At 42.6% G+C, this 14,941-nt stretch overlaps 1 long non-coding RNA gene across 2 annotated transcripts; it reads right to left on the reverse strand.

Moving 5' to 3' along the window:
* Positions 1-1,412: 1,412 nt before the first annotated feature.
* Positions 1,413-14,693, reverse strand: LOC129710333 (uncharacterized). 2 transcript variants are annotated; one of them, XR_008725660.1, is made up of 4 exons: positions 14,275-14,693; positions 11,835-11,995; positions 7,338-7,381; positions 1,413-3,913 (listed from the first exon to the last, which is right to left on the reverse strand). It is a non-coding gene; the product is annotated as an uncharacterized LOC129710333 (long non-coding RNA). The 2 variants fall into 2 exon arrangements; XR_008725659.1 differs by lacking the exon at positions 7,338-7,381.
* Between the last annotated feature and the right edge of the window lie 248 nt (positions 14,694-14,941).

The following is a 14,941-nucleotide window of genomic DNA, read 5'->3' on the forward strand; positions in this document are numbered from 1 at the left end:
GTAATGAAGATTGGGCTAATACATATTCTTCAGTCAATTTTTCTTCTGGTTATCGAACTTATTGTACCTTATAGACGATGGGAGTGCTGTAAGCATATTTAATACTCTGTTCCCCACAAACGCAATAACACTTTAATTTTTACGTTTCATCAAATGGTAAAAATTAATTTCTACCATTTGATGAAACGTAAAAATTAACATTGAAAGCAGAAGCTTGAAGATCCTTCAGTATTAGGGCAAAAGGTCTTCGACCTGAAACATTCAAAGATAATGCCTAGCAGGCCTTTTCTAATTTTATTTCAAAGTTCAAAATTCTTTTGATCATAAAATGCTTTTGGATATCCTCAATAAGGACCGTGAAAGGTATTATTGAATATCTTTAGTAATACCTTGGGTAATTATCATTTAAATGACTTTTTTTTCTGATAGCAGTCAGATTTTTCTAAAATTACAAGTTTGAAAGACCACCGCAACATTAAAATACTCATAAACTTTTTCTCCTCTTGTAAGCCTCTTCAAAATTTGGACAATCTTTAGCAACAAGCGACATGAAGAATTATAGCAGGTGGTAAAGGTTTATAAAAATTGGGCTTCATGTATCGTAAAAAAATGTACAACCCCATTTTAAATCTACAGTTATAAGCAGAGCAAATTTACTATCTACAGTTTCAAAACACACTGTAGCTTGGAGATGGCATGGAAATAAACTATTAATTTGTAAAAAAAAAATTGTGGCTTTACTATTCAGAACTAAAGTCAGTTTTTTTTTCTAACTGGGTTCATTACTATCTCACAGCAGTCCAAATGTAAAGCCCAAATTAATTGATTATATTCAAACCTATTTGACAGACTCCACCCTTTGAACTGTTGAACGAATAGTCCCATTGCAACAGCACGGTGGCGCAGCGGTTGCTGCCTTAAAGCGCTTTCAGCGCCGAGACCCAGGTTCAATCCTGACTATGGGTGCTGTCTGTACGCTGCTTGTGCGTTCTCCCCGTGATCGCGTGGATTTTCTCTGAGATCTTTGGTTGCCTCCCCCACTCCAAAAGCATATGGGTGTGCAGGTTAATTGGCTTTGTAGAAATATAACTTGTCCCTAGTGTGAATAGGATAGTGTTAATAAGCAGGGATCGCTGGTCAGCGTGGACTCGGTGGGCCACCTTTATGCTACTGAAAGTAGGAATTTGCTTGTTCCATTTTAAGACATATGATAATAAAACACTCTTGACTCTTGATCTTGCTTCGGCCATGAGTACCCAACAGCAATAATGGTCACTGGAAAGGATGTAGCTGGTATTGAAAATGGAAATGGTGAAAATAGTTTTTAAATGTAATCAAATAATCAAAATCCCAATGAAAAGTCTAGGTCACACCCTTTCTTACTTTAATTATTTTTTTTTGTGATAAATTAGAACATATTATGAATAAACTCAACAGTGAAAATTAAGCATAGAGTAAAATTATCTTTGCCACGAGTCTTTATCCAGGAATGCAAACAATATCCATACCCCAACATTGCTTAATGCACTTCTTTAAAGCATTCTGTTCTTAGTTTAGTTTACTTTAGAGATACAGTGCAGAAACTGGACCTTCGGCCCACCGAATCCGCGCCGACCATTGATCCCCACATATTAACACTGCCCCACACACACTACGGACAATTTTACTTTTTTACCAAGCCAATTAACCTACACACCTGTACGCCTTTGAAGTGTGGGAGGAAACCGAAAATCTCGGAAAAAACCCACGCTGATCACGGGGAGAACGTACAAACTCCGTATGGACAAGCACCCATAGTCAGGATCGAACCCGGGTCTCTGGTTGTGTAAGGCAGTCGCTCATTGCTATGCCATCGTACAGAACCTGAATTTCGCTCCTGCATTCACGTGCATAGAATTCATGGATGTTTTCTGCGCTAGGTTCTAACGCTTGCCTCTCATTCCTACGACCACTGAATCAATCCTCCCTTTAATCATCTTCATGGTCCTAAACATGCACCTTTCTCCGGTTTCATTCTGGTATTAATATTGGTCTATTATTATCACGAGTGTGGAGATGCACTGTGGCAACACTTATCATCTTGTACAAGGCACAAAGTGCTGGAGGAACAGTGCGGGCAGCATCTGTGAAGGGAATGGACGGGTGACGTTATAGGTCAGGTTCCCTATCCTAAAGATCTCCTTAGGGTCGCGAAATATCCATTATTGTGTTCGAACCGGAGTCAAGCTTGCCTGGGGAGGGGAAGGGTCTGGACAGATAAAAGCCATCGCATTTCCTGCTATGAATTCAATAAAGAAACTCAAGTTGCTAGACTTTAAATACAGTTGAAGAAAGATTTCAGATCCAAAATAGTTGGAGATTATACTTCATATTTTTCTGATCATGCTTCTACATAATAGTCTTGAAAAAAATGGTTTGTAATCATTCTTTCTTTATTATTTAATATTATAGTTGGTACAATATATAAGAATGTAATAGTCCAGCTTTAAACAGCATTCCACTGATAAGCTTATTCATTGGGTCTTGCCCATAAAAGGACAAGACTTTAAAATTCACTGAGTGAGATTTCTATGCAGCCATGGAAATGCTGTGTTGAGGTAATTGCCATTCTAACTGATCTAAAAGACTGCCGACCTAATAAAATGACATTAAATGCAGCAAAATATCTTCTAATTTTATATGCATCTAATATTGATACACAAGATTATCAAAATGTTGTTATAACGGGCGGCACGGTAGCGCAGCAGTAGAGTTGCTGCCTTAAGCCCCTGTCCCACTTGAGCGACCTCCACCGCGACCTCTGGCGATCTTGCCCGCTTTTCATAGTCGTGGGAAAGTCGCCATGAGGTCGTAGGAGGTTTTCCTCACTCTCCTTCATGGTCGAAAGTTGTTCCGCATAGTCGAGGCTTCAGCTAGGTCACGGCGAATTTTTCGAGATGTTAAAAATTGGCCGTGACTAAAAATAGGTCGCCGTGGGAAAAATCGATATTTTTATCGTCGTAGGTCGTCGTAGCCAGTCGTAGGTAGCCAAAGGTGGTCGAAGGTAGTCAAAGGTAATAGCTCTGGGGCGAAAAAAAACGTCAGTGGAAAGGAAAGGTGATTTAAACAGCAGAACGTCACCTCTGTCACTCCAAGGCATGTTCATTCATAGCTGGAGAGTTTTTTGGAGAGGCGACTTGGTGTTTTAGAGATGGCACCAAAATGGCAGCAGCACAGGAGGGCTCAACTCTAAAAAAAAACTGCCATGCAGGTGTTGCCCACCCAGGAGAAGTGACAGGAGGTGATGCCACGGGAGGTGATAGTGCAGGAGGAGGTAGCCCTGCATGAGAGACCCCTGGAGGAGGAGACCAGGGTGGTAGTATATGTCCCCACCACCACCCCATCCTTCACTGACTCATTTGAAGGCTGCAAATCAGCCCTTTCTCCTGTGTCTGACACAGCATCAGAGGCAGATGCCCCATTGGTGGTGAGGGAGGGCTGGAGGAAGGTTATGCCCTACACCTTCACCAGGCAGCAGGGGGGGGACCTTGAGGAATGGTTCCAGCAGAATGCCATCCTGTACGAAAAGAAAAATGAGGGGTACATGGACAGGGACAAGAATGCCCTCCACTGCCCCACATGTGTGCTTAAAGTTCCATCTTTTGTCAAAGCCCAGCGCCACTCTCCTCCAGTCATCTGGTGTACTGGGACAGTCCATCACATCATCTCCATTCACCCATTGAGACCTCTTCTTGTGCTTCCTCTTCATCCTTGCTCTTCTCCTTCTGCCTTTCTTAAAAGGCTGCTTGAGCAAAAAAGTCTACTGCAAACAGCAGTAGTTGTATTTTTACTAACATCCTCCAAACTAGTTCCTGGTGGCATTGCTGAGGTAGCGTGAAGTGTAGATGGACTAATTGAATTATGACACAAATTACTGTAAGAGAAGGGGAATTATCACACATTCATTCCCAGGACCAATTATGACATCCAAATATTACCTCATTCACATCAGACTGGAAATCATAAGTTCATAGGTCATAGGAGCAGAAGTAAGCCATTTACCCACTGAGTCTAATCCGCTATTCAATCATGAATGATCTGTCATTTCTGCTCATCCCCATTCTCCTGCTTTCTCCATATAACCCTTGACAGTGTTAGCAATCAAGAATATGACAATCTCTGCCTTAAAATTACCCAATGTCTTGCCCTCCGCAGATGTCTGCGGCAATGAATTCCACAGATTCACCATTCACTGACTAAAGAGATTCCTCCTCATCTCCTTTCTAAACGTATACCCTTTTATTCTTCGGCTGTGTCCTCTGGTCCTCACTGGTGAAAACTTCCTCTCCACATCCACACTATCCAGGCCTTTTCAAATTTTCCTTCTTGCTGGAGGAGGATATAGCTGATTCATTGTTTAGAAAACAAGAATGTCAATTTGAGTTTATTGTAATATGTCCAAGAATGTTGTGATACAGCTACAACAAAATCTTGCTTACAGCAGCATCACGGGCACAGACTCACACGAAATATAAACCATACATAGATGACGCATACATTCTGCATGACAGTAAAACGAGAAAACTGTGCAAATAGACAAGACATTAGTGCAAAATATAATTTGAAAAAAAAAGCAAAATCCATGGTAATGGAAGAGGCAGTCAGTTGCTGAGGTAAAATTAGGATCGGTTCAAGAACCTGATAGTTGTAAAAAAAGTGGCAATTCCTGAACCTGGTGGTATGGAACTTCAGGCTTCTGTACCTCCTGCCTGACAGTACATTTATATAGTTTTAATTTGGTGGATGTACAATCTAAATAAAAGATAAACTACGAACTTGCCCAAACTTGACAACTCTCCCAAAGCATTCATCTCCCCTGATATTGGACTAATTTTTCTATAATTTTCTATAATTATTCCTTTATATCTCTTTCATTCTCTCTCATGGCAGTGTAGGCCTTATCTCCAATCACATGGTTTGCCCTCTATATACTTCTCAAGCATTTTCTGTGTGTAAAACCGTCCACTTAGATCTCCTTTAATTCTCCTCCCTCTCACATTAAACATATGCCCTCTTGTTTTTGACACCACTATTCATGGGATCCACCATAACCCTGCCCCTTATATTCCTCTGTCAGGTCACCCCTCATCCCCGTTCACTGGGGAAAAAACCTGGTCTATCCAATCTCTCTCAGAACTGAAGACCTCCAGTCCAGGTAACATCCTAGTGAATCTCCTCTACGCTCTCTCCAAGCTACCCTGACTGCAGAGCCTCTGCCTGCATGATCCCAGTCCAATTATAGCGACTATGGTCCCAACATCCCATCCAATCCTCACAATACCCATCTCCACACATTCTTCGGCTCCCAAATCTATATTATTTAGTGACTCAGAGATAAGATTGTTCTCAATTTACCAACAATCACAATCGAACCTCCTGCTACTTCTCACAAGGATAAGAACCGGATCATCTGTAATTGTAAGAGGTCTCATTTCACTAGCAGACTCCCTAGGCATCTATCCCCGGTGGCATCAGGTAGGGAAGGAATGTTTAATTTAAGCAGGTACATGCTTTGTCTCTCTTCCCCATGGAAACACTGACTCATCATCAGTACTAAATATTGGGGTGGGAGATTGCAACCTTCACGTGATCGACCCTATATCGACGAATGGAAGAAGAAGAAGAAGAAGAAGAAGAAGAAGAAGAAGAAGAAGAAGAAGAAGAAGAAGAAGAAGAAGAAGAAGAAGAAGAAGAAGAAGAAAATTAAGAAGGAGAAGGAGAAGGACAACGACAACACCAACACCAACAACAACAACGACAACACCAACACCAACAACAACAACAACAACAACAACAACAACAACAACAACAACAACAACAACAACAACAACAACAACTATATATCAGTACTTGGATATACAGTAGCCCAGTTTCCTGACATTTCCTACCTGTTTTATAACACACTAACATATCATCACAATGAAACTGTTGAAGGAAATGGGTAATGTTTCTTTTGGGCAGTCACTATCTCAGCCCTGCAAAGTCCAACCAGAGACAACGTCTAATAAAGGACCAGGCACTTTGTTCCACAATGTCTGTGCCGGACATGATGCGAAGGTAAAGTAATCTCATCTGCCCGCACATGATCCAAACCAGGGGCCTCCAAACATTTCAGCATGTGGGTCACATTATTTATTTTTGCAGGCCGTAGGAAAAAATAAAGAAATGCCAACCACTCACTCACCCACTGACCCACTCACTCACTCATTCAAACTCACTCACTCACTCACTCACAGACTGTTCCAGCTGCTACGGTCAGGCAAACGCCTCCGTTGCCATGCGGTGAGAACGGAGAGGCTGAGAAGGAGTTTCTTCCCAGAGGCCATTCGGACTGTAAACGCCTATCTCACCAGTACTAACTCTACTGAACGTTTTTCCTTCCATTATTTATTATGTAAAAGAATATGTGTGTTATGATTTTGTTTATAGTTTGTTTGGTTGTTTGTCTTTTGCACAAAAGTCCACGAGCATTGCCACTTTCATTTCACTGCACATCTCGTATGTGTATGTGACAAATAAACTTGACTTGACTTGACTTGACCTACCCACCCACCCACTCACTCACTCACTCACTCACAGGCCGCTGTCGCTGACCTTCACTGTCTTCCGGGGGCCCGTATCTCTAATCCAGCCCCCCCACAGGCCTCCACCAGCGACTTCGCTGACCCTCGCCTCTCCACCGGCCACCAGCGGTCCAGAGCCGCCACCTCACCACAGTTCCAGGCTCAGCAACAGGCCTACAACCTCCACGATGCGTACAGCACGTGATCTGACTCTGCTGGGTCCTAGTGCTCCTCCCCTCCTACAATGAACCTCTGTAGTTGCACTAAACATTATTCCCTCAACATGATGGCCTACGACATACTGACGTGTAAGTTCCCGTGCTACCACAGAACCCACTAAATAGCCCACCGCACGGAATATGTTAAGAGCATGCTGCAGGCCGGATAAAATCTCGTGGAGGGCCGGATGTGGCCCGTGGGCCATAGTTTGGAGACCCCTGATCCATACCCATCACTGGCAGTAGGTTCCAGACATCCACCACCCTCTGTGTAAATAAACCTGCCCCACACATCTCCTTTAAACTTTGCCCCTCTCACCATAAAACTATGCCCCCAATTCTGACTGCCTATCCTTTTGATGCTTCTCATAATATTGTAAACTTCTATCATTCTCCCTTCCGCCTCCCGCACTCCAGAGAAAACAACCCAAGTTTGTCCAGCCTCTCCTTATAACTAATACCTTCCAACCCAGCCAGGATTGTACAATGGATATGTAAAGTTTCATAAATGCCTCACCACTGCTGCCTTGTAACGGACTCTGTGTTCTCAACATGAAAGATCTGCTTGAAGAACAAAGAACAAAAGGCACTTCGTTCTTAATATGTATACATTTTGCAGCCACCATTTGAATAACCCCTTCTTTTGCTTTTAAAATGTAAAATACATATTTTTTAATAAGGTGCGGTCAGACTATGATAATTTTCATGAAATTTTGTATCTCCCTATTTTATTTGTTCAATGTAACTTCATAGGTAGCATTTGAATTGAACAATCTGGATTCAATTAAAATTGGTCTGGCACTAGGAGTTTGTGGGCTAATGTTACATGCCTTGCATAGTGTGCTTATGCTATAACTTTGGAGAGCCATATTATATAAAACAAAAGTACCCCATTTGGGAGAAATTTGTAGAATTTAGCATGAGCTTCTTTACATTTGAAATAAGTGCATTTTGACTTTAACACCAAAGTAATCTTAAAATGTAAAATGGAAAACAGTCAACAATTGTTTCAAACACAAAATGCTTGAAGATAATTCAGCTTGTAGAGCAAAGTATTTAATAAAAGAAAGATAGGCACAAAAAGCCGGAGTAACTCGGAATCTCTGGAGAGAAGGAATGGGTGACGTTTCAGGTCGAGACCCGTCTTCACAACCAGTCTCTCCCTTGTAATATGAAGCAGCATGTTTTCACTGTGCTGTGCTCAAAATGGCCAAGGAAGAGACATTCTCCAGATTGCAATATTTGACAAACAAATAGACACGATCAGCATGGTGGCGCAGCGGTAGAGTTGCTGCCTTAAGGGCCTGTCTCTCTTTCCCGAGTTGCTCACAAATTCTCCTGAGTTTTCCCCTCGATTCAAACTTGGAGAATGTCCGTAGCGAGTCCGTAGGAGTCCCTAGTGAGTCCGTAGGAGGCCGTAGGAGTCCGTAGATATTTTATAGCGACTCGTAATGCCAGCCTTAGGCACTCGAGGCATCAGGTAAGTCGGGACGTTTTTTCAGCATGTTGAAAAATGTCCACGAGTAAAAAAAAGAGCCCAGATTACCTACGAATGGCATCTCCGAGTTTGAATCAAGGGGAAAACTTGGGAGAATTCGTGAGTAAGTCGGGAAAGTGGGGCAGGCCATTTACAATGCTTACAGCTCCAGAGACCCGGGTTCAATCCTGACCACACGTGCTTGTCTGTACGGAGTTTGTACGTTCTCCCCATGACCTGCGTGGGTTTTCTCCGAGACCTTCAGTTTCCTCCCACACTCCAAAGAGGTATAGGTTTGTATGTTAATTAGTTTGGTATGAATGTAAATTGGCCCTAGTGTGTGTAGGGTAGTGTCAATGTGCAGGGATCGCTGGTTGGTGCAGACTCGGTGAGACGAAGGGCCTGTTTCCATGCTACACCTCTAAACTAAACAACAAAATTAAAATGTTGTCACACAAGAATATCATAAAAACAAAGGAAAAAGGAGGTTACACAGTGACCACAGATGTAGTGTCAATGAGCCAAGCATTGTACCAATCAATTAGCTGAAGGACATGGCTCTAATTTCAAGTAACTTTTAATGGTCCGAATGGCATTGACTTGGAAATACCATCTTATAATTGCCTGATGGACAGCTGTACTATGATTTTAATTCCCTGATAGGCCATGAACATAGAACATCGAACAGTAAAGCACAGGAACAGGCCCTTCAGCCCTCAGGCCCACCATGTCTGTGCTGAACATGATGTCAAGTTAATTTCTTCGCCCTGCACAAGATCCATATCCCTCATTACCCTGTCTTTCCAAGGGCCTATCTAAAAGTCTCTTAAGTGCCTATGTTGTATCTGCTTCTGCAACCTCCTTTGGCAGCACGTTTAAGACACCCACCGCTCTCTGTGCCCCACACATATTCTTTTAACTTTTCCCCTCTGACCTTAATTCTACGGCCTCTTTTGACATTTGGACCCTCAGCAAAATGTTCTGCATATCTTCCCTACCACGTTTCTCATAATTTTGCATATAATCAGGTCTCCCCTCAACCTCAAACGGTCCAGAGAAACCAATCCAAGTTAGTCCAACCTCCTTCTAGCTAATATCCTCTAATCCATGCAGTATTCTGGCAAACCATTCTGCACCTTCTCCAATATCTCCACATCCTTCCTATAATGGGGTGACCAGAGCTGTGTACAATATTCCAAATGCAACCTCGTCAAAGCTTCATTCATGAAGAAGGAAGCCCCCCACACATGTGAGGTCTATTTTGTATAGGCAGATCCCAGCCAATGGAATCTGGCACTTGGAAATAGCTACAGGAACAAGCTTTTCACTGTAACTTGGTGCACCTGCCAATAAACAAAATTTAGGTAGTTCAAACTAAAGTAAAATCTTACCTCTCCAGTCAGCTCTCCCCCAGTTCCTCAACAACGACCATTTGCCCCCAAACTATTGTCTACCAGTAAGGCACTGATCAACCTCACCCAAGCAGGACCCTCTGCCACCTCTGCATTCTATCATGAACCAGACCCTCAATTATACCCAGATCTGCTTTTCCTCCTTTCTCTCTCCATCACATCCCATCATGCTCAACCCATAACCTGCAACCAATACCATGATATTCCTGTTTACCTCAGCATTCCCTGCACTAGTGGAGTGCGCAAAGGGAATTCCATTGCAAGTTAGGCTAGTGGCTCAAAGCCAAACGTCTGTCCATAAATCTGAACCAAACTCTTCAACGTAGTGAACAAAGTTCATTCCATAACATGATGAGCAAATGCTGGACATTTGTGTTCACATTGATATGAAAGTGGAACCTCAGACAGATGACTAATCTACCACAACACATCCCCACCCTCAGCTGTGGTATGAAGAATGAACTAAGTGGAGTCAAATAAAACTTTAGACATAAGATAGACACAAAAAGCTGGAGTAACTCAGCGGGACAGACAGCACCTTTGGAGAGAAGGAATGGGTGATGTTTCAGATCAAGAGCCTTCTTCAGGCTTATTAGAGTCATGTTTGGAACAAATGATGCCTTACGTTCAGAATTCCATTTTTTTTTAGATATTTCCTTTGGAGGTTTTATCTTTACCCCAAATTTTAGTCAAAGGGGTCCTGCTGTGTGTCATACCGAAAACAGAGTTATGAAATGGTGAGGAAGAATATTGTCATTCAATTTCATGTGATGTCTCACAACTATGATTGAATTGTTTGAAGATGTGACCCAGAAGCTTGATGAATGAATTGCAGTAGACGTTGTGGACATGGGCTTCAGCAAGGCCTATGAGAAGGTACTGTATGGTAAGTCTAGATGGTTAGATCACATGAAATCCAGGCAAGATAACCAATTGGATGCAAAGGTAGCTTAAAGGTAGGAGTTAGTGGGTGGCAGTGGAGAATTATTTTGCAGGCTGGAGGCCTGTAATGAGTGGTGTGCCACAAGGATCGGTGCTGGGTCCACTATGATTTGTTATTTATATTATTGAGTTGGATGTGAAGATAGGTAGGATGATTAGTAATTTTGCAAACGACATTAAAGTTAGTGGTACACTGGACGGTGAAAAAGGTTCATAGATTACAATGGGATCTTGATCAATTGGGCCAAACTGTTGACCTTTCCTTGGTCTTCAGTGTTGGCTCTGACTTGGTCTGAATCTTTTCATACTTTTGGTTTCCCTCTCTCCTGACCTCAGCCTGAAGAAAGGTCTTGACCTGAAATATCACCTATTCCTTTTCTCCACAGATGCTGCCTGACCTGCTGAGTTACTCCAGTTTTTTTCCTCTATCTACAGTGTTGAACCAGTTCATTCCACTGCGCTCCGTGGGAAAGGGACAAGGACTGTGTCGATACATCCTCTTCCTTCAACTAATCCAGGGTTTTCTAATGGAATAGAAATAAATAATATTTTTTTACTGTGAGCTTCACGGCAACTGTCTGCTACTGAGCAGGAGAAAGGAAACACCGATGTCCACGTTCCACCATGTTGGCCATTTGTTCAGAGATGGAGTGCAGTCATTGCTGCTTCCTGTTCCATTTATGCTTCACTCGGATGCTGGGCAAGACCAATATAAATACTTGTACAACCCAAACTATTCAGGAGGAGGGCTGCAGAAGAGTCCGCAGTCTAGGTGTGTAAGGATATGAATAGAAAAATGGCCTTATGGGCCATCTCTTGAAGATCTTGTGAGATCCATGTTCCCAGTGGACTGTGAAATCCACTGACGTCCCTTTGCAGAGTGTGTGATAATCATGCAAAGAGATCAAGACAAGACAGATCAAGTTGGAAACACGCAGCAGGTCATGCAGCATCTGTGGTAATAGAAAAGACCTGACTGATTCTAAACATGCTGGATGTTCACATTCACAAGTTCACAAGTTATAGGAGTAGAATTAGGCCAATTGGCCCATTCAATCCTGGGTGATCTCTGCTTCCTAATCCCATTTTCCTGGTTCATAACTTGTGAACGTGAACTGAAATCATTATCTATTCACAAAGAAGCCAATCTGATCCCACTTAAGGCAAGTAGAGTTTAAGGCACCTCAGAACCAGTAACAGGAGTGAAGCCAGACCATGTGGAAGAAGATGTAGATGTCCCTCCTGACATGGAGCTGCTCAACAACCGTCCTGATGCAATATTGAACTTCAAATGCTGAGAGAGAAACAGAAAATGCTGGAATCCCTCAGCGTGTCAGGCAGCATCTGTGGAAAGAGAAACAGAGTTAATGTTTCAGGTTGAGAACCCTTCAGCAACATAGCAAGATACTGTAGCTCCAACTTGTCCTGTTAGTGTTTTCCTACTTTGTTTTTATTTCAGATTTTCGGGGGAAGTTTTCAAATTCTGAGGTAAATACTGTATCACACAGCTCTGGGGGATGCCTGTTTCATAAGAATATAAGTATACAGGTGGGAAACCCCACCTTTCAATATGATCATGGCTGATCATCCCAGAATGTGTTTCATCTCCTGTGCCAGTTCATCATAGCTCTCAGTTTCCTGAACGTTTGAATTATTTCTCAGCTTTCTCCATAAAGAATCCTAGTGATCCATCCTCCACAACCCTCTGGGGTAGATTAGTCCAGAGCTTCACAACTCTCTTTTAGAAGACGTTCCTAGGCACCAGTTTCAAATGACTCTCCCCCAATCTTGTCACTACACCCCCTTTTTTCTCGATTTTACCACAAAGTGGAGAATCACAACATCTACCTTGTCACACCCATTCATGATGTGACATGTTTACATAAGATCATCCTTCATTCTTCACTAAGGTACAGGGCACTAGTGACCTTGGCGGCCATTGACAATTTTCTCAATACTATGGCATGGTGGTGCTGCGGTAGAGTTGCTGCCTTACAGCGCCAGAGACCCGGGTTCAATCCCGATTATGGACGCTGTCTGTACGGAGATTGTACATTCTCCCCATGACCTACGTGTGTTTTCCCCGGGATCTCCGATTTCCTCCCACATTACAAAGACGTACAGGTTTGTAGGCTAATTGGCTTGGTAAAATTGTAAATTGTCCCTAGTATGTGTAGTATAGTGTTAGTGTGCAGGGATCACTGGTCGGCGCAGACTTGGTGGGCCGAAAGGCCTGTTGTCACGCTGATATCTCTAAGCTAAACTAAACTAAAGTAAGAGACACAACTTGTATCTGCACAAGGAGGCTACCAGCTTTGTAATGTGGCTTCAGCTGATAAGTTGTTCAACAATGAAAATAATGTTCCCTTAAAGGTCTCTCCCTGAAAGCTGGTCTGCTCTCTTTTATCTTGCTTGCTGCTTCCCCATTTAATCTGAAGCCCCAATGCCATCAACACAGGATCGTCCACAGTTCTAGTGAACCTAGAACCTAGTTTGGTGGACCGCAACCTCCCAGTATGGAGTGAGTGAGGAGCTCCTTGGGCAAGTGGATGACAATTACTCAACGTGGCCACTGGAGAGAAAGGGTGGTCCTGGTCCAGGATGAGCAATGTTAAGTTATTAATATTAAATGAAAATCAACACATGAATTAAATTGTAGATGTGTACCAAGGGAATATAGGCCAGTAAAACTGGATGAAAGCCAAGATATTCTTCAATGAGGAATGTTTGTGATGTTTTAAGATCTTTAGTAAAATTGTTTATAGATTATTAATCACGATTTTCACAATAAAAGGGTTTGATTGATTGATTGATTGATCAAGCAGCTGCTTTGCTCTGTTATATATTCTCTTTGGTGCAGCAGCAGACTAAATGCTGGATCTAACGGGACGGCAAGTCCACTGACATCATTTCGAGCCCCTCACCCGATCGTTAATGTTGATTTTGGCGAGCTAAGGATTGGACCCGACTGCGTCTGGAATTAATCATTTTACTTTCACGTATTAGCTTTACTTCAGTTCTTCCTAAAGGGCGCGTGAGAGTGAAAATGTTTATAAATCAAACCCAGCATCGCCGAAGGGAAGCAAGTCGTCGGGAAAACTCCCAGTGCTCTCAGCCTTTCCATGAGCACTCCTACAAATAGTTTATCCAGTTCAAAGTGGGTCGGTGGGTGGGTGGGGTAAGGTTGGGGTGGGGGGGGGGGGGGGGGGGGGGATGCATTATGATTGTTTTCCCATATAAGTAGGAAACAAATGAATGAGAGTCATAGACACTGAGAAGAATGGAGTGTATCTGCTGCAGACAGCATTATTTATAAACTAACACAGCCACATAAAACACTCGATCTTGTTTCAGTATGTGTGTGAGTTAGACAAGCAGTCAGCAACAAGAAAGCATTACACATCACAGAAATCTAACATAACTCCAAATTCCCTTTGATTACCCTACACATTTAGTATTGTATCTTATGCAGCTTTAAAGGCTTTTTCAAAAGCCTCTACTATCTATCTGTTTCAGTGCTGTCACCTTATAACATTTTCTTCCAGACACTGCAATGAATGTGCCGTCAAATTTAATACTGTACGAGAGCACTTTAAGAATGTGCTTGAAACAAAAAACATTACTTCTGAGTATCATTCTTGAACGAGAAGTACAGTTGCTACAGTGGTTTTGGCGAGGCATATCCCAGCCCCTGCTCTGAGTGAGGGGGGTGAGCTCTTACTGTAGACGTGTCAATGATCCACACCACAGACTTTGTTTCCTTGCCTCCAGTTTTCCATTGTTATGAGTCAACATCATGGAGTAACCCTATGCAGTTCGTGAGGCCCCACAGACTTGGCACTGGATGCAAGTGGTGCTCGTTCAGTGCAAAGTAGCAAAGACTCAGGAAGAAGTACTGCAAAAAAATATCCTTTCGAGCGGTTAAGAAAACAGCAGCTTAACTAAATGGCACTATTTTTTTCTCGGCTGCCCTGCCCTATGCGAACATTTATTTGTTTCTCTTCACTCTCCGCACAGTCTAAAGGTACAAATAGCACCGTAACTCAGCTCACCTTTATTCTAACACACATTTTATCTGTAGTTGCTTTGGTAATGTTTTCCGTAACATTTCTCTCAGCTAAATACCCTGGGGGGTTTTGTTTTCATAATGGTCTGAGAGTTCTGAGTCAGAGCTGTCTTTTTGGTATGTGTGTGTGTCTGGTTTTAGCAGAAGCAGTGTTTAAAATGGAGGTACGGATGGTGGAAAATACTCCTAAACAAAGCATTTTGATGTCTACCCTACTAACCACC

Source organism: Leucoraja erinacea, chromosome 27 (assembly GCF_028641065.1).
Source record: "Leucoraja erinacea ecotype New England chromosome 27, Leri_hhj_1, whole genome shotgun sequence".
In the NCBI taxonomy this organism is placed as follows: domain Eukaryota; kingdom Metazoa; phylum Chordata; class Chondrichthyes; order Rajiformes; family Rajidae; genus Leucoraja; species Leucoraja erinaceus.